Source organism: Marmota flaviventris, chromosome 7 (genome assembly GCF_047511675.1).
Source record: "Marmota flaviventris isolate mMarFla1 chromosome 7, mMarFla1.hap1, whole genome shotgun sequence".
Taxonomy (NCBI): domain Eukaryota; kingdom Metazoa; phylum Chordata; class Mammalia; order Rodentia; family Sciuridae; genus Marmota; species Marmota flaviventris.
Window position 1 is genome coordinate 32,710,815 of NC_092504.1, and position 20,797 is coordinate 32,731,611.

Below are 20,797 nucleotides of genomic sequence, written 5' to 3' on the forward strand. Positions count from 1 at the left end.
TAAATCAGACACAAAGAAAAGAAAGTCATACTCTCATAAAAGTCCTTGGGATGTTTTCCACGTCAGCCCACACATATTTAATACAGCTGATTCTGGGCCACCAAACCAGAGAAAGAGCCTCAATTGTAGGGGAAAGTAAGGAAATACAAATGGTGCAAACCCATCAAATTGGAAAGTGGTTTTTAATTTTTTTGTTTTGTTTTTGGAATGTAAAGAAATGGTGCTTCTCACAAAAGGAGTTCGTGCGGGAAGGAGAGCCCTCTCTCTCCTATATGCAGTCTGCTGTGCACAGCAAGGTCCTTCGAGAGCTAAGCAAACCCTTTAGCTTCATGATTTCACTTCTAAACTTTTTTTAAGGTAAAAAAGTTACATTCAATCTAGAAGGGCAGCAAAAGACTGGAGATCTAAATGTTAAATGACATGGATTACTGTTAATATATCCATGCAAGGTAAAAAAGTATAAAACTATATACTGAAAAAAATATATATATCAGAAAGATCCATGATGAATCAAGTATCCCAAAAGCACGTTAAAAAATGATCATGACACTTAATGTAAATGCACAGATGCATGTAGACACACAAAAAGACTATTAAAGACACATGCAAAACACTACAGATAGGTTTTTTATGTGCCTTTTGCTACTTACATTTTCCAAAATGAATGGACTTGCAGTGTTATTTTAAAATTTCATCGTTTTGAACCTTTCTCGACTCTCAAACCTACTCCTTATTCATGGAATTTTATTATTAAAACCACAGCCTCCCAGGGACTCCTGGGCAGATGACCCTACAAACCTTCCACTGCACTGGGCAAACTAGCGCAGATTCCCTCTCCTCCCAGGTCATATCCTAGTCATTCTGGGCCATGAGACTCACTTGGTTGTTCACAATCTTGGACTCCTGGTTTTAATTCAAAATCCAAATGTTTCCTTATATCCCGGCTGAGTGCAGAACACTAATCCTTGCCCAAACCCCCAGTTCTGCCCAAGCTCACATTCCAATATCACGGGGATCTCTAGGTCAGTGCTTTCAAACTGACAGCTGAGACCGATGTCTCAGGTATTTCGTTTGGTTGGTTTTTTGCACTAGGGATTGAACCCAGAGGTGCTTTACCACAAAGCTACATCCCCAGCCCTTTTTATTTTTCATTCTGAGACTGGGTCTCAGTTGCTTAGGGCCTCACTAAATTACTGAGACTAGCCTCAAAGTTGTGATCTTCCTGCCTCAGTCTCCTGAGTTACTAGGTTATAGATGTGTGCCACTGAGACCAGCGCTTGGAGAGGGAAAGTTAGCTTTCTGTCCTAACCAGCAGTTTTTGACCAGAAGTTCCTCCTTCCTACAAGGGGTATCAATCTCCCTTTAGAACATCCCGGTAATCAGTGCACCACAGGCCACACCTGCTTGGAGTCACTTTAAAGGTATATGGACTAGTCAGCAAAATAAATTTATGGAGCAGGGGTGTAGCTCAGGGGTAGAGTATGTGCTTTGTAGAGTGATGCCCTGGGTTTAATCTGGAGCACCACAAAAAAGGGTGGCGGGGGCTATGACCCTTTGTGGAGTAAACATTATGTTCATTATCCTACTGGTGTCAACAGAGAATGAATAACCTTATTAAGAGAGGACATTTGAAGCATAGAGTGGGACTCAACAAAGTGTTATAAGGAAGTCATTTCTTGGGATGTAGGATTGTGATAATGGATTCCCTTTTATTTAAATTTCTTATATGAAACGTATATTAAGTCATGTTTTAAAGTGTTATTACCAGGCCTGTATTTATTGTTATTCTTCCTGTGTGAAGTGTTCTCTTAGGGTCTTTAGCTTGGCTGCAGTTACTGGGTTTAGTTGAATAAGAGAAGAAACACAAGACAGATGTTAGGATCCTTTCTGGCTGAATCTTTTGGGCCTTGAGACCCATATTACCAAAAGCAGCATTGTGGAGAACAGGTCGAGTGGGTGTCACCTAAGTAAGTCAATGCAGGTCACTGGAGGAGCAGGGGGGTGACACACAGATGGGGTGGGAGCCAGGAAAACCTACGCTCAAACTGTAACAGGTTCCTTTATTGTTTCAAGCCTCAATTTCACCACTGGTGAAACAGGGATGATAAAAGGAACTCTTCCAAGTTAACCTACTTTGAAGCGCAACATGGCCAGTAAACAGAGGAGGACCCAGGGTGCGGCGGAGGGTGGTGCCTCAAACAAGACCATCGCCTTTCAGCAGTGAGAGCAAGGAGGGAAGGCCAAGGAAGCAATCTTCTGTGCCTGTTGCTGTTTAAACGATGTGAATGGTAATTTCTTAAGAGTAAAATGAAAGGAAACACCCATTCTCTGAGTGGGAGGGAGGGAAAGGCAGAGAGAGCTGGGGGTGAGCAGCCCCTGGTGCTGTACGCGGTTGTGCCCTGATGAATCCCTGAGGTCTGGGCCCACACAGGCTCTTGGCGTGTGCTGGAAAGTGCTTTATGGGAACCTCCTAAGGGCAGGTATGCTCTAGTCCCAACCCTCAGCCCAAGGTGACTCCACAAATATTTGAGCATCTAGTGTAGATGAGATGCTGTCCTCACTCACAGAGGAGGGAAATAAGACTTCAGGGTCCAAGTTCAAAGTACACAGACATGTCAAGATATAATTTGAGACACAGCTTCAGGAGGGGATTAAGTCTCTTAAATGGAGCTGCAGGAAACTGTACTTCCCAGCTGGCAGAACTGAAAGCTCCCTAGGAAGATGGGAAATTCTGCTGCACCCTAAACCAAGCACAGGACTTTAGCAGTTGAAAAAGGATGGCTCTGCATTCTAGAGAGGGAGCAGCCCAAAGCAAGGGTGTGTGTGGCAGAGCAGCCAACACAGGCTGGCATGGGACATCGACTGACTGGTAATAAAGCAAACAACAAAATAACAACTGTTACTCATGAGAAGGGGGATTAATAATAAAGGGAAGGGAAAAGAAAATGTGGAGGACTCAAACGGAGTGAGCCCCTGAACCAGTGGGGATGCCCAAATCAGTGGAGAGTGGTGTGATCAGAGATGTTCCTCATTGGATTAATTTGGCAACTCTGCAAAATCAAATGTATATGCAGAAAGGCTGCAGGCCAGAGATTGGGAGGCTACTGCACCAGGCCAGACCTTGACGGCCAAGGTCAGAGCAGGAATAACTCAAGGGAAGGAATAGGTACAATCAAAAACAAACAAGGATGGAATTTTATTAGCAATTCTTGGAATACTTTCAAAACTCCAGCCTTAACACTAGCCTAAATATCTGTACAAAGAGTCTGGAAAGGTCAGCTCCAGCTATTTACTTATTTTGGTGCTCACTGGATGCCATTTCACATTCCTCAAAAAACAGCACCTTGTCCCGCAAGAAGACAGCACTGAAAGGCAATGGTGATCCCCAAACAAAAAGAAACTCAACGCTCAAATTTGATACCCTCAAAAACAACCCAGAGTGCAGCAGTGCGTACTGCCAGCCCTTCACTAACGGCTCTGACCACACTGATGGTAAAATTATAACTCTACAGATTTTTTTCCCCCAAAATACTTTCCCTTCTTCAGGGTACACTGTGACCTGTTCAGAAACGGGCCTGGCGCTGAGGCCCTGAGTCATCCTAGTTTTCTTGTCTCATGTGAGAGCAGCTGAGGTTAAAGTCCTCTACAGCTACGAATGGCTGCAGGTTTCAAGGAGCAAATCTTATTGAACAGTCTGGAGAAATGAGGTCCAAAGGAGGGAGAGAAAGAATCCAAAACAACCCACACAAAAATAAATGATGGTGGCCATGGATCAGGCTAAGGATGAACAACACTGAAAGCAAGCAGGGCCGGGCCATCTTCTAGTTCTGGGGAATGATATTCCAGCAACTAGGACAGGTGCTCCCTGGGAGACACAGCCACGCCCCCCTTCCCAGGTAAAAGCAGGTTCAAGTGACCACCTCAGCAGAGGCCTCAGGCAGTGATCAGAGCCATCTCCAATCCAAGGACAGCCAGATGTGTCCTCACTGGACAAGTAAGGGTAAGAAAGGCCCAAATAAAGGTAAGAAAGGACAATTTTCTCCTAGAGAGCTCTTGGTAAGAGTAAGCAGGTGGGAAAGAAGAGCTCATTGCAACTCCTAGAAGGCACAGCTTACCTTGGAGCCCTCCAGGTAGCTCTGGAAAGATACCTGGCTAACAGGGGATGAGCGAGTCCCCAAGATGTCCACATGTGTGAATTTCTTCTACTTTAAGAGCCCACATATTAGAATCCTAACCATTCTGAAATTAGAATTTCTTCAAAATATATTAGAATGAACCATGCGGATTTAGCATTTCTATAGGTCAAATACTAACAAGTCACATGAATCCATTGCAACATGCCTTCCAGCTTTCCTCTACAGCAGGGTAGGTAAAATTTTCCAAATGGGATCACAGACATTTTAGGCCTTAAAGGCCATAAGGGAAAAAACAGGGATTATGTCAGTGTAGCCATTTAAAATATAAAAATAAAATGAGTTCCGCTTCTACAAAAACAGGTACCGGCTGGATCTGGCCCATGGGCCATCGATCACCCACCACTAGTGTTCAGTTTGCAGGTGTGAACTTAATTCTGTAATGCTAAGAAAATGGCTGATTTTAGAGTAAAACAATAATGCCCTTGGAGAGATTTAAGCCTAGGGTTGAATTCACCGGCCTTCATGCTGGAAGCTGATCTGAATCCCGGCTCTGTTGTCATAAGCACTTGCCCTCCATCTGGTTCATTTTATAAGCAATTGTCTGGGTGAGTGCTTGAGTGTGCTTCTGACTTTTCTATGAAGGGAAACCCTGAGCTGTATAAAGAAATAGGAAAGAAAGGTGAACATGAATAGATATAACCAGAGAAAGACAATGGGAGCAAAAGCCCTGTGGGGAATGGCCCTCATACACCTGGAGAAGCCAGAATTCCAGAAGCTGCAAAAGGAAGCAAGAAAAACAAAGGACTATCCACACAGTTAGCCCCAAGGAACAAAAAGAGTAAATGAGACAAAGGCCCTTTATGTGAGTGAAGGAGATCTGAGATGGGAAGGAATTCCTTTTCCTAAATTGATTAAGGGTAGAGACAAACAGAAGAACCACAACCACCAGAAAGACTGCTGGAAGAACCAGTATCCTGAGGCACTGAAAAGTCATCACAGAGGGAACCGCCACAGTCCTCCTTTGGAGAATGTGGAGAAATAGCCAAGCTCTCTCTAGAGGATGCACCCAGAACAGAGGAAGACCTTCTCCTCTGGATCCACGAATTTCTTTTTTTCTTTTTTAATTTCAGAGGAATAAAAACAATTACTAGGATGTGTTTCTAATTTATAGCATTACTATCGTTCTAAACACTAAGACGTGTTGTAAGGAAAAAAAGAAAAGACTTAAAAAAAAAACTGTATGGGAATGGGCGCATAGAAACAGAAAAGGGAGGGGCTGATCTTTTCATTTTACAGGATCGCTTGATCATGAAAATCCTCATTTAAATAACATTTCTCACCATCAAAAACCTACCCTAGAGCAATTCATTGTCCTGCATTTCTAAATATTCTCATTTAAATCTTATAAACTTTCACTGGCTCAGGCTCCTACCCTGCAATATTCTATAATGGAGAAGGGAGGGGAGGGGAGGGGAGGGAAGGGGGAGGGAGAGGGCACATGCATAAATGAGCACACAAGCCCTTACGTACAGGAGCTGCCTGGGTGACAGTGAGCCTCCAGGTACCATCTGCCCATAGTGACAGTCAGCACATTAGCAGGGACCTCAACTGCTCCAAGTACTCACGAAATATTGAGTTGGTTAGCTGTGGTAGGGAAGACAAAAAAAAAAGAGAGAGAGAGAGAGAAACAAAACAGAGACTTAGGATAATGATCACATTTTTTTCATTAAAATGCTAATGATGACCACAAATTTCCAGATAGCCATGTTTATGAATTATTCATGGTCAATGTGAGATGAAGTCTCCTGTCATTACAGGCAGACGTGGGGCTTGCTGGTGATGAGCATGTGCCCCCGGAGTGTGACAGAATGGCAGGTCACCCCGGGTCCCTCGGCCAAGGTTGGTCCTTAGTGGCCCTCTCTAGAAGTCTGGGTGATCCCACCCACATTTCCCTGATACCTCTTCATCTCATTCTTCCTCATGTCAAGGGACAGCAATAGTGTGGCTCTTTATTGTGATACCTGCACTAATATTCTGTTAATCCTCTAAAAGCTTAAAAGGAAGGAAGGAGATTTTCTGCATTGGAGAGGTTACACAGCAAACTAATTTAAAAAAAAAAAAAACTTATCATAGAACTATAACATAAATATGAGGCTGGGGTTGTGGCTCAGTGACAGAGCGCCTGCTTAGAATGTGTGAGGCACTGGGTTTGATCCTCAGAACCACATAAAAAAATTAATAGATAAAACAAAGGTGTTGTGTCCATGTATAAATAAAAAATTTTTTAAAAAGTATAACATAAACATAAAAAAGCACACACACAAGTGCCAATTCAATTAATTTTCATAAATTCTGCATAGCAGAGGCCCCTTAATGGTCCCCTTCCAATGGTAATGCCTCTGCATAGATCACTTTGCCCATTTTCATAGACATCAAACTGCTTTGCTGTCATTGCAAATTTTTAGTTTAAAAAAAAAAAAACACGCTGAATATGTCAAGCACTGTACTAAGCACCTGAGCTACAAAGAAGAATAAAGCCTCCATCACTGTCTCTAAGGAAAGTGAAGACCAGTGGGGCCAAGGGACACACATAAACTGGGTCCCATGGGGCAGTTGAATGAATGGAATAATTTGTGTCAAGCCAGGGTACATAGTGCAGAAATGGAGAGGTCAGGTATTCTTCCAGGAAAATGGGATACCTGTGCATCCCAAGGCTGGGAGAAAAGACAATGGAAAAGGCAGAGGTTAGAAACTACATGGAGTAGGTGAAGCCGCAGCGTGAGGCCAGGAGGAAGCCCGGAGTCAGAGGGCAGCCTTGTTCATCTATTGGGGCGGGGCAGGGGGCAGGGGCTGACTTTATCCTGGTTGCAGACAACCACGGATGGGTTAGTCTGTTTCAGAAGCAGTCCTTGCTCTGGATGGATCTGCAGGGGCCAGAGGAGAGCAGGTGTGCGGTGGGGCCCCTTTGGTTGTTACAATCATCAGAGAGCAGGGTGGAGACCGGGGCAGTAGAAGGAGGCGGGGAATGGGAAAGAAGAATTAGTACTTGGAAACACCCAGAAGCTAAAAGCAGAACAACATGGCCGACTCTACATGGATGGATGGTAGTGACAACTGAAGGAATAAGGAAGACAAAAGTTTAGTTTGAGGCATTAGATATTAGAGTGTAGAAGAGTCAGGCAGAGTGTACCCTGATATTTTTTTGGGGGGAGGGGTTTGGTGGTGGTTGTTGTTGTAGATGGACACAATACCTTTATTCTTTTTATTGTTATGTGGTGCTGAAGGTGAAACCCAGTGCCTCACACATTCTAGGAAAGGGCTGTACCACTGAGACACAATCCCATCCCATATCCAGATATTCTTGGGTGAGAAGGTAGGGAAGAAATCTGAGCAAAACATAAAGGCACATAAGGGGTTCTCACCCAGAAAGCAGCACAGACCCCATCAGCAGGGGGTGTCCCTGGAGGAACACAGCTGGGTGAGAAGGTTATAGGATTGGCATAAGTGGAGCCCTAGAGAACACAACAACAGAACAGGCAGCAGGAAAAGATCTTTTGAAGAAAACCAAGAATGGCAGAGAGGTACCATGGGGGACAAAGAGGTGAGAAAGATAAAAAATGAAAAATGTAGCACTGGATTTGACATTTAAGAAATCACCGGTAGGTAGGTCACCTTGATGGAGGACCATTTCAGTGAAGTGGTGGAGGAGGCAGAAAGATCAGATTGACAGAGCAGGGTAAGGAGATGGATGGCTCCCAAGAGCTTAAGTGCTCAGAGAAGGACATTCTCTTGGACTGAGGGACTCGGGAGGGCAAGGCAGAGGGGAGTACCAGAGGGAGGAGGGAAGGATTAATCAGATCTCAAGAGGCACAGAGAAAGGTCCGGAGTACAGACCAAGGGGCTGACTGTGGAGAAGGAGGAGAATCCCCAACCCTGTGGTGTGACAAGGAGCACAAAGATGAGATCTAGTTATAGTCAGTTCACAATTAATAGTACTGGGGAGTGGGAGGTGATAAACCAAATGACATCAACATTCTTGAAAAGAGATGGCAAGGCTCTTTCGGGGTGACAAGCAAATACTTTGAGGATATAGATTTTGATTCTTAGTCTCTGGCATGCTACCCCTCCGCTGCCAAAAAAAAAAAAAAAAAATCAAAGCCGTCCCATCCTGTTTTAAGGTCAACAAACACATACCAGTACATATGAAGTGGAAAAGGGCATTTTAGGGTAAACACTCATAACAGAGTATCAAAAAGGAAAAAAAAAGTATATAAACAAAAGATTGGAAGCAGGCTTGTCCCCAAATGATCTCAGGTCTCGGGTGCAAACTTTCCAAAGTTCTGCATATACTTTCATTAAGCAAAACCATTACCACCATCCTATAAAGCCTCCTAGAGATGTGCCAATTCACAGATTCCCTCCTAGCATGACGGACCTAATGAACAAGAGAGGGAGGCAGACACCAGCAAGCTAAGGCGAGGAGGAGGGCAGAGTGGAGCCTGCAGCAGCCCCTGCCCTGGATGACCTAGCAAAGTGCCTCCTAAGACTGCAGCCAGACCTTCCCACTTCAGGCTCCTCCTGGGGTTTTGGTGAATCCAGAAATAGGGTGCACTGACTTAGGTCTTGGAGGATATCCAAATAATGGCAAAAGGAGCACAGTTCCTTAGAAACCGAATGCAGGGGAAAACACCTTGAAAAGCAGCTTTTATGTCCTCCGGGCAGCCTTTGTGATCTCAAAAACCCTTGGGCTGCCTCATGGTTTGTCTCTGTGTTAGTGAGTGAGATCTAGGCCATCTTTGGAATTTTCATTGAAGTCAGCCAGGAATGAGATGGTTCCAAAGGCATCAGATGTCAACAAACTGGGCCATTCATCTTTGTCTCCCTGGGGGCATGGGCTATAGTAGGCAGTCAATAAGTGTGGACTCCATCAATAAACCAGTACAGAGTGAAGAATTTTCACAACTAAGAGGTAAGAAGGCCAATTAAATGGTGACTACAGAGGTATCTTCCTGTCCTACCCTGACTCAAAGCAAAGCTATAAATCACATTCAGCTGCATTTATTTTTCACAGAAGAAAATCTTCATGAATTCATAAGTTGGAGGTTTCAGAAATTAGGAAAACCAGGAGGCCCATTAAACAGGAAACACCTACCAAATGTTGGTAGGTGCCAACATTTGGGAGCTCATGAAAACTTTGCCCCATCCGCCACCTTTGTGAGCCCCGCTGGCCTAGCAGCATGGGGCTTCTCCTCATGCTCACGCACAAGGCGGCCTGCTTAGGTTCAACCCACTGGAGCAACAAGATGAACACCCATGGATCATCAGGCTTCGCTGCCCCAAAAACTCACCTTGGTTTCAGGTCCACATCTTTGTCCCAATATATACATTTCTGATACCCGCCACTATATTTCTTTTAATACAGGAGCCCTGAGACATCACGGAGCAAACTGCACATTTTCTATATTACACAGCAGCACATTATACTATTTGTCGGGAAATAAGTTCAATGATAGTTTCTAAAAATGAGAGTGATGATTTTTTTTTTTTTTTTTTTTTTTTAGGAGTATGTACTATGTGACTTTTCTTCTGAGCTGTTAAAAAGTAATTTGATCCTGAAAACATGGAATTTGATTCTGCCCATCTCATCAGCAGTATCTTGAGAACAAAACAAATTTGGGGGACTGTCATTCCTCTTTGTGTTCTTGAGAATGTAAAGAGACCAAGATAAACAATACATGTTCACTTAAACGCAAGTCATCAAGGAAAGAAAGGGAATTCATTTGTCAGTCCACGAAGTGTTTAGTGTGCAGCTTTTTAACTACTATATTTATGGTATCATCCATAATATATTCACCCCCACTAATCCTCTACAAGGTCATTAATCCTCAACAAATACATTACTGCTTTCCTTCTTTCCTACAAATTCTTATTATGCTGATGCAGGGCAAAAAAAAAATGCCAAGAATTCTCTCCAAAACAAACATTTCATGTCAGCAGCCACTAGTTCTATTGCCCTCATCTAACTATTTTAAGATACTGTAATATCTCTGCTTAAGTATTTGGTGTTATAGACCAAAACATGAATCTGTAAACAAAATTTCTAAAAATGACTTTGCTTAATGCAACATTTTTTCATATTAAAGATGCTGTAAGGTAGCTGTGGTTGCTTATGCTCTTCAAAAATAATATATTCTGTAACTCATTAAATTACAATGTTCTCTTCTTTATAAAACAGTATAATTTCTGCTTTTTAGAAATCGCAAGGAGAACTGGGAACAGTGGAAGACACCTGTCATCCCAACTATTCAGGAGGCTGAGGCAGGAGGATCACACGTTTGATGCCAACCTAGGCAACTAAGTAAGAGCTTACCTCAGAATAAAGACAAAAAGGGCAAGCAATGTAGCTCAGTGGTACAGCACTTGCCTAGCATGTGTGAGGCCCAGGGTTCAATTCCAGGCACTGACCGCCCCCTCCCCCAAAAAGAGGAGGGGGGGAGTCTTAAAGAATAAAACATTGAGCATGATCAAGATTTTCATAATAGCTGAAGAAACACCCATGTAAATAGTAAACGGGTTTAAAGTCAACCACCAGAGATGATTAGGTAGGAGCTGGGTATTAACACCAGAGAGAGGACTGAATATGAAGTTCCTACCAAAAAGCCACAGAGCACACATTGAAAATCAAAAGGAAGACACTGCTGGAGCTCAGACCCTGAGCACAGAACACACTTGGAGAACCAAAGGTGAATCCAAGTTGTAGATCTGGGTCCAGAGTCAAGACCTGCAGCCAAGCACAGGCAGGATCTGAGTGGAAGATGAACAAAAGGGAGACTCAGACTGGGCAGTCGGCTTTAAGTGTGTGCTGCTGGTAACGGGGCTTAACCTGCCTATTGAAGGTCAGTGGCAAAATGGCTGTCTTCAGAACCTTCTGGGACTCAGGGGTGTCTGTGCCTCCACTCAAAGGCCAATGGCTGCTGGGCCTCAGGGGACCCTCCCCATCGGCCTTTCACGGTTTGGTTATCTCCCCTCCCTTGCCTAAACAGTCACATCTCGTCTCTGCAACTTTTCCATTAAAGTCAGCTATGATTTTGGAAGCCAAATAAAATCATGAAACCTAAGAGAACTAAACTTAAAATTCCAAGTTGCAGATAAGATCTGAAGGGCACGGGGCACAGACTCTGATCATACACTTGGGCTTCTGAGAAGCTTTTTTGTTTATTTCTTGGTTCTTCAAGAATTCAAATGGCATTGCTTAAGTGGCACTCATCTGAAGTCACTTAGCACAAAGAGAGCCAAGCTGAAACCATGCCCTGGGGGTGTTATCTATAAGTGACCACTGTTATTTACACTAAAATATAATAAACAGAGACTCCAGAAACACAACCAGTTGCTCTGAACCGTCTACGGAAATGTGAACCAAACTCAAAACCTGGAGGGGGAGGGCTTTGCCAGTGCATGATGAATGAGAACAAAATGAAAGGCTCCATAGACAGACAAACATGAACTAAGCCTTGAAGGGAAATGGTATATAACCCCAGGACACAGGTCTTCAGAGTCGGGAAGGTTGAGGGCCCAGTGGTTTCTCTATGACTACCACCACCCTACGTAGGATTCTCTTTCCAAATTATCCTTGAAAGAACATTGCTTTTGGCTAATAAATATTATGTCCATAACTGCTCAAATAGGAAGTTTAAGTACTACTGCATTTCCAGATGAAAAAAAAATATGACTGCAAAATTCCCCATTAGGATTTTTTCTTTTTATATTTTCCCTTATAGGATCATTGTGAATCTTTTTTTTTCCCCTTTAAAATGTAACCCTTGTAATAACAGTAACTTACATATCTGTTATTTAATGGTTTACAAGGCACCTTCATAACATTACTTTATCTCCCTCAAATTACATCTATTTTCTTCTCTTTATTTTCTCTTGCTTCACTTTCAGAAACATAGTTTTCTAAAATTAGCAAAAAAGCAATTTAGAAACTTTCTAAAATCAGGCAAGCAGCATGAAACAGAACATGCAATTCTTCAGACTTATCCAAAGCAAGTTAGACTAATTTCAGTACACCTGAATTATGACAGATTTGATTCTTCATGGAAATAACTATTTTCTCTACTAATAATCTTTTGAAGCTAAATTATAGTAAGAAATGTGTAAATCCACCAAAACAGCTCAAAATAAGACAGATAAATCCCTTTAAGAATCATCAAAGATTAAAAATAAAAAAGGCAAATAAAAGGAATTAGAAAAAAGTTGCAGAAAGAAAGGGGAAATAAAGTTGTTGTTTTAGGTTCCAGTAAAATTCCCATCATCTGTCTCACCAGGGCCATTTCCCCCCAAGCTCTGCATTAAGTAATCTGATCATTAAATCTGTGAACACCACAAGGGATGTGCCCATCTCATTAAAAAAGATGATCATTTGAGCTATGGTAATGAGAAAGAGCATCTATTTTTGGTTTTAAGGACAGAAGTCCTTTCTTCCTGTTGCTCAGAGGCAGTGACACCTCTAGTTAGCCTCAGCACACAGCAGGAGTCCTGGTTCTCATCAGGATGACAACAGGATCCCCACATAGCCATGCTCCCTCCCAGAACTTCCAGACTCCTGCTCTCATTTATCAACAAAAAACACAAGGCATCTGAAATTTAAAAAAATATATTAATATACCATGTGAAGGTAATTTTTTCAAGAAAGAATTCTGTAAACTCTAGGTTAGGAATCAGATCGGATGCCCTTATCTTCATTGAAATATTTCAGGATGCAAAAACCTCTAAGATTTGCACTGGTTGCCCTTTTACAATGGTTGAATAAGGGCCAAGGTAACTTTCCAATAATCCTTGAAACATCTTAATAATGATATAACATTATCAAAAAATCAATTGCTATTCTTAAAATTAGAGCTGTAATGAAATTCATGGAAAATAGTTGGAGGAGAGATGGAGTTTGGCCCTGATTCTGCTGCGGTGTTTACACAGTCAGTGATGTAAGCCTTTGGCATATTATAGAACCTGAATTTTGCAAGAATAATTTTATCATAGGAAATGGGGAAGGATGCTGCCATCCAACATTCCTCCATAGTCTAATGAGAGCTCCGTTCCCTGCAGAGCTGAGGACAACTGGACAGAGTAGTTCTTAGAAAACAGTTTATTTTTCCAGTCTAGATACAACTCCAGTCAAACTATTAAGAAATTTAAGAAAGGGCTGGGGTTGTAGCTCAATGGTGGAGCACTCGCCTAGCACATGTGAGGCTCTGGGTTCGATCCTCAGCACCACATAAAAATAAATAAATAAAGGTATCATGTCCAACTACAACTAAAAAATAAATATTAAAAAAAAAAGAAATTTAAGAAAGACATACACAAACAGAATTATTGCTGTGGAAACCCTCAGGGAATGGAGGCCATATCCTCATAATGTTGGAAGTATGGTGTTAAGCTTGTGCCTGGGTTTGATGTCAGACTTGGAATTCACAGAGTTAAATAAGGACCCTTTTTCCTAGAATGCATTCAAACTAAGAAATCATAACAACACTCACTTGGTTTCGGTTTATTCTGACAATGAGAATAACAGTCTCTGAATAAAAGTGAAAAGAGAGGAAACAAATTAACTCTTCTTCCATGGACCAGACAACCATGTATCCAAATGGAAGTAAATCTCAAAAATGGATTTGATTTTTAGTTACATGTGACAGATAATCATCACATGCTTCAATAATTCCATTCCCTCCTAAAACTCCACTAAATGACACAAAGTAAAGGTCAATGATAAATTCAGAAGCACCAAAGAAGGAAGGAAACAAAATTAATAGAAATATATATATATATTTTTGGAAAATGGTGAGCAGATGGGGCTTTGATGAATGGATTTTCAAAGCAGGGACACAGAGAGCTTAAATGTCTACAGAATGAAGTATCAGAAAGTCATCAGCCAAGATGGGGTGCAGAACCTCAGGCAAGTCCAATCACAGCACAGTACAGCCGAAGTGCAGGTTGTAAGGTGGGGACAGGTGGAGGTGGCATTGAAAGCAGGGGGACTGCCTGCAAGTAGTCTTTGGTAGTAAATCTCCATACCCTTTCTTAGCCGGGAGGCTTGCTAAGTGCCCTTGTCCACTGCAGCAGGAGACACAGGTCTGTTCTCAGCAAAGGTCAAATCGGGAAGGATCTGGAAGTGGGGAGGCTACGGAGCAGTGGTTGAGAGATGGTGCCAAATGAGAAAGAGGACAGCAGGAAGGTCTGCACTGAGTGGAAAGCTCCAGGGCCCTGCCCTTGATGGGGTCACACAGCATAGCTCAGCAGGGAGACTGGAAGTCTTTTCTGGAGAAACTACCCAGCTCAAGAAGAGACCTACAGTTATCATAACTTGGGGCAAGGGGACTTCTGACAAGTTGTGGCCATCCCATGCCAAGAACACCAGCTGAAAAGCCATATTGGGGGAAAAGGATGGGGCATATCCAACAATGACATAATGTGATCACGATACATGTGACAGGATCTAAAGTGACAGACAGGAGCTTGAGTAGCAAACAGAATTGACACAGGAGAAAACCATGATTAATAACCCCGAGAAGGTAAAAGATCCTGTATCTTATGAAGCAAGAATGAATATGAGGCTGTAAAACAGAAATGTTTGAGAATACAACAAAGCTCTTAGAAATTAATATTATGACCATGGAAAATTTTTAAAAATTAAAAATACACTAGAAGGGTTTAAAGAGGTACGTGTTCCCTGCAAATAAAACAAAAAGATACAAAGAATATTTAATAATAAATAAATTGGAGGAAAAAAATTCAGAAGTTCCACATCCCACAGACAGGAGTTTCAGAAAAGAGAAAAGAGAGAAAACAGTAGGAAGAAAAATGCCACTCACACCAAAAAAAAAAAAAAATTAAAAAAATACAATTAGGGAAAAAAATTACATACCAAAAAATATTATGATGAAGCCTCAGAACACTGGAGCATTAAAAATAAAAACACGAAAAGCTTACAACAACAACAAAACCAGGCACATCCAAGGCACACACAAACAGAACAACACTTAACAGTTCAAAAACAAAATTGGAAGCAGAAGAAAATTAGAAGGCTCTAAAGCTCTCTGAGAAAATAATGAGCAACTTTAAATTCAGCATTAATCATATATAAAGGGGACTAAAGGATACTTTCATACAGGCCAGATCTCCAAGAGTTACAATATGCACATTCTTTCTAAAGAAGCAACTGGGCAATGTGCCTCCCACCTTCCCAAAAGACAGTCAGAATCAAGACATGCCATCGAATAAACAGGTCAATCAAGAATGCCCAACAGGAGGGGGAGGGAAAATTCCAGGCCAACAGCTGAGCGTAAGGTCTCAAGAGTAAACAGTCCAAAAGGAAGCAGGCAAGCTGGCAGCTCCAGGACAAATGTCACACACACACACTCACTCACATCCATAACAGAACAAGCCACCACGTCTGATCTTATGTGAGAGTATGTGGATGAATAAGCAGTCTATAAATAGAATATTAAGCAAAAAAAAAAATTATTGTGCTATATAAGAAAAAAATAAATAAGACCATGGTACACAGCATAGCTGAACTGTGAAAAATAACGGTGAAAACAAACTGTCTTAAAGAGTTGGAATGTATTTAAGGGAGGGAGAAGAAGAGCTAAACATGTTTTCCTTAAAAGTATGCCTCTCATCAAAACCCACATAGGAGAAATTCAATGCTTGATGCCTAAATTTGAAAAAAATAAATAAATTCAAGGAATAGCAATGTAAACATATTTATTTACATATGGAAGTAAATACCAGAAGAACAGCTAAAAGAATTGAAAGTAGTTGCTTCTGGGAAGTGGAAAATGGCAAGGTAAAAACAAGTGGGACAGGAATTTGCAAGCTACATTTATGAATTATTGCAATTAAAAATGATTTTTTAAAATAGAGGAAAACAGCTGGGCCCGTAGTACACACCTAGAGCCCCTGCTACTCAGGAGGTAGAGGAGGGAGGATTACTTGAGCCCCAGGTTTCAAGCCCAGATTGGGCAACATAACAAGACCCCATTTCAAAACACACAAAGGAATGAACAGAAACAACAACAACAACAAAAAAAAAAAAATAGGGCAGCAATTGATGGATCAAACACATAAACCCCCAACCGTCCAAGACAAACAGATAATGTGAAATTTCATTTTCTGCCATAAACAAGGAAAACAGATAAATCTTAATCTGATCCTCCTAGTTAATCAAATTGTTAAAATTCAATTTAATGTATTTTGTCTTATCACTTTAAAGAATATGCTATGAGAGGTCCTGAACCTTCACACCCTGTAGCTCTAGTTTGCACATGTTAGAAGGGTCCCTGGACACCAGTGCATCAGGAAGAACTGGCAGTTTTTGTTGTCACATGGATGTAGCTTCAGCTGGATAAACATCTCAGCCACCGCCATCACCTGCCCCTTCTACCAGAGCTGGCTATAGCTTCTTATAGTGAATTTGCCCGTATTGGGGGAAAAGGATGGGGCATATCCAACATCTGGACCTTCTTCCTGTATTAGGGGGGATTTCTCCTATGTGGGTTTTGATGAGAGGCATACTTTTCAACGTAAAATCAAAAATGGTCAGGTGTTCATTTTTCCAGAGACCTGGGCACATGACCTAGTCTTGGTCAACCCTGAAGCTAGAGCTAAGGACAGAATGAGGCAGGGGGAGATTATCACAGATAGGGGTAAGGGCAACAACATCAGGTGCCCAGAGGCAGCAGGCTGAGGTAACAGAGTTGGTACTGAGTGTCTGGTCCCAGTGGGGTGGTCAGTGTAAACATGGATTTCCAGTGTTTAGTGGTAGGACAACCCTACTTACAACTAATTCTGTGACTGACTTGGCTATGAATTTGGTTGTGTAGTCTCTATTTTTTCCTGCTCTTTCCTCAGCTTCTGATAATTCCAGAACCCACATAATATCTTCTGTAATAACTTCTCTGCCTAATTCCCTCAGCCAGGCTCTATTGCTTTTCATCCAAGAACCCTGAGTGATATACTGCTCAGGATATACAGGTAGACACCGGTGGGTGGGTGGGTGTGTGCTGAAGGAAAGAATGAAATGCTTATGGATCTCAAAGCAGAATGAAGGACATGTTTCCACAGAGAAACATGGGGGAAACTATGTTTTAAAATATAAATAAAATGATGTTTCTGGAACATTATGGATTAGATAAGTTTTGGTAAGCTCATGTATTCTCTTCATTATTTTCCTCCACTAACCCACACGTTCAAAGTTCTAAATCACTGACTACAATAAGCATTGGAAATGTAATCAGCTTGTGAATTCAGAGCTGCCAATTCACATCTGGCCAGAGACTCTCGCTCATGATTCCTATTGTTGTCAGTGGGTAAGGAAGAACAATTGTCTTTGTCTTTCCACTTATGGGCGGTTTTCTGCAAGATAAGGTAGTTTGAAAACTAGTGTTCAAGAACTCACATGAGGATGAATTGCAAAGCAAAGCATCCAAAGATTTATATTCAACTTACAAACATCAATATTGCTGAAAAGCTACATCCATCAGTTCAGGGCACATGGCATATTTAGTTCCAAGTCTGAGGATGCTGAATCTGGGCTATTTATCTGCATATGTCTCAGGTGAACCACACAAATTTGCAGATAAAGCTAGAAGTTAAGAAGGATAGCTCAGAACAAACTGTTGATAGGACCAAAAGGGCTTCCTAAAAGAGTCAAATGCAGTGATGACATTAATACAAATGAGGACACAGAGAAAGAAAGTGTCTCTCTCTCTCTCTCTATGCCCTATTGTCTCTGGAAACTGAGGAAGTCTTTCATGACAAAGAACAGCTACCTTTTGTCAGTTGTACACAGTAAGACTACACATACCCATAAAGAGTGCTTACGAAATAAATGCAAAACTTGGTGCATGCATACAATTTCCCTTCCTATGGTTTTATGTCATAAGACTTGCCAAGAGATCAATCCCTCAGTCACAGAAGTCAGGCAATAAATCAGCAAGTGGGGAAAATTATATTTCAGTTGGTGATATAAATGCTACTTCAAATTCCATCAACTGCCAGAACATCTTTACTATACATTCTTCTCCTGTGCAGTCTGTTCCCTTGAAATATGTAATGGCTGCTAAAACAAGAGCCTCATTCCACTGTTACCCAAATAAGTTATGCTGTGCTCATACAGTGTATTGAAAAGCTCAGGTAAATTTATTTTAGTCACTCCCAGATTCGTCCCCACCTTGCTTCATTTGGAGATCACCACTGGTCCGCAATGTGCATAAACCAGGGTGAGCACACAATCCAACCAACAGCTCTGGTAAGAATTTGGCACATCTCCTATCTAGGTTTCAGAAAAGAAGTGAAAGAGTGTGTTTGGGGGGTGAAGGGGGGTCCAGGAAATTATTCTCAAAAGTTGTTTCCAGCAGTACCTTTTGGAGAATTTTTAAAATAAGAGTCATTTTTCAATATGCACAAGTATAAATGAGCCAAATTCATAGCTAGCTAATAACCTCTCATGGTGGAATTATAAATGGCGAGTTCTAAAACAGATACGGCATGAATTAATACTTAGTTATGTAGAATTTTTAAAAATTGTCCCCCTCTACGAAGACTTCAGAGGTCCTTTCAAAATTTAGAGGGGTTTTATTTGTTCAGTGAGAAGTTCTATATACAACCATCATAACTAGCAGAATTTTAAACTTGTATTACAAGAATCCCTGTTGGGATTATATAATTTCTTAATTACCTTCTTAATCTGAAGTTTTTAAAAACTAAATGAATATGTTAAAATATCATTAAAATGGCATAAATTTCACCAACATCATGAATATGGACTAACAGTCAATAAAGTTCCATGGAAAGGATAAAATGGTAAATTGGTGTTATTCATTTGAAATAGGAGGAATCGAGACAATTCAAATGGTCACCAATACTCCAATACTTACTACAGACACAGCTGATGCAGTATGTGTGGACCAGGAAAGAGATATGAGACACAATTAATAGTCACAGGGGCTTATTATGTTGGAGAAACAGGATATATATTCTGGAAGACTGATCAAAAACCTCACAGAACACAGGCTTAGACTTGAAGAAGAGGTTGGAAAGGTTTCATTGTAAAAGTAATATGAATAGTCATTCTAATAGTCATTACTACAAGGCTCAAAGTAATTGTTTCATCAAAACTAGCTGCTCTTAACTAAAAGATGCACCACTATTTTATGTACTAAGAATAAAATCAATGCTGCCAAAAGCTGTAAAGGGTCAACAATTCTAAGATATATCAGATTTCAAAGATGTCAAAATGTAAAAACATATGTATCTTAGAATCAATGAAATGAAATACATATAAAGCAGCCAGTCACATAAGAAATATGCTCATAAAGTAAAAAATGAACACTAGTAGTGATTAGATAACAACAGACTAATAAATCTATGGGAAATTTGATAGAAATCTCTTAAAAGAAATAAACGGCTTGATTAAAAACTGGAAACTCAAGGCAAAGATTTAAGATAATGAAAGAAACAAGGACACAGAACCCGGAGGGCAGATCTTCATCACGTCTCTGAGATACAATGTATTGGGTTCAAAAGGACTGTGTAAATAGATTATCAAAAAGAAATGAAAGTGCTTCTCTGATAGCACATACACTAAAATCAGAAGATGAACAAAGCCTCTGCATAAAGATGAGATCCAAGTTCACAAAGCATTCCAGATGTGTAATAAGTACACAATGCACATGTGTACCAAATCCTCATGTTGTACACCTTGAACAAATAATAATCATTACTTGTCAATTAAGTATTTTTTTAAAATAAAATATACCTAGAAAATTCTCATGGAGGAAGAATAGGGAGGAGGAGGAGAAATTAAAGTCAAGTGGCCTGAATAGATTCTCAACTTCTGTATGTTAGAAGTCATGAAATGAATAGTTTAGAGTGGCACTTCCTGGAAAATCATACTAAAACTGCCTGTGGATCATAATCACAGAGAAGGATACTCAATGAATTACAGTAATGACAAAAATTTCACATGAGGGAGTAGGGTGGGAAGAGGTATAATATACCCTGGATGAAGCATTGTGATTCACAAAAATAAAAATGAAATTTGGAATTTTCAATCCATGGGTCCTCTAGTCTTTCTTCCCCAAATTAACCAATTTCTATCAATATTATTGGCTTTTTCATGTAATATAATAATAAAAATTAATTAATCTCACTTGAACTTTTAGAATTTCAGCATGGGGAAAATATAAGGAACTTGCCAGTTGGGAATCAAATTATGATACAGTATGTTAACTATCCATGAGAGACTGATCACAACAACGCAACAAATTTTGGCAAACAGCAATGAGCAAGGAGACATGTGCATTGCCCAAGGAAGGGGGAAAAATGGCAGAGATGTTCAAGTTCATTATTTTAAAGTGTTGATTATTTAAATTCTTCAAATATCTACATACGTAAGGCAAAGGAGTCTTTTTCCTTGCCAAACTGCAAAAACAAAACAAGAAGTCCAGTGCTAAACTAATCTATAGCACCAGTTTTTTGGTGAAAAAATAATTTAAACATCATTAAAGCCAACCTCAGAGAAAAGTAGCAAGACAGAATTGGTCCTTTGGAGAGACTGACAAAATTGAAAAAAATTTTAGCTAGACTGACAGAGAAATCAA

The 20,797-nt window shown here is 40.8% G+C and overlaps 1 protein-coding gene across 8 annotated transcripts in view; it reads right to left on the reverse strand.

The window, feature by feature from the left end:
- The window catches only part of Apbb2 (amyloid beta precursor protein binding family B member 2), a 336,129-nt gene that overhangs the window by 205,230 nt on the left and 110,102 nt on the right, over window positions 1-20,797 (reverse strand). For 6 of the 8 annotated variants that reach the window (XM_071614247.1, XM_071614246.1, XM_071614249.1 and 3 more), the window contains one exon: window positions 5,667-5,780. The exons of the other annotated variants lie outside the window; for them this stretch is intronic. The gene's annotated coding sequence lies outside the window, so the exon portion shown is untranslated. The remainder of the gene's footprint in view (window positions 1-5,666; window positions 5,781-20,797) is intronic. 8 annotated transcript variants of the gene reach the window in all.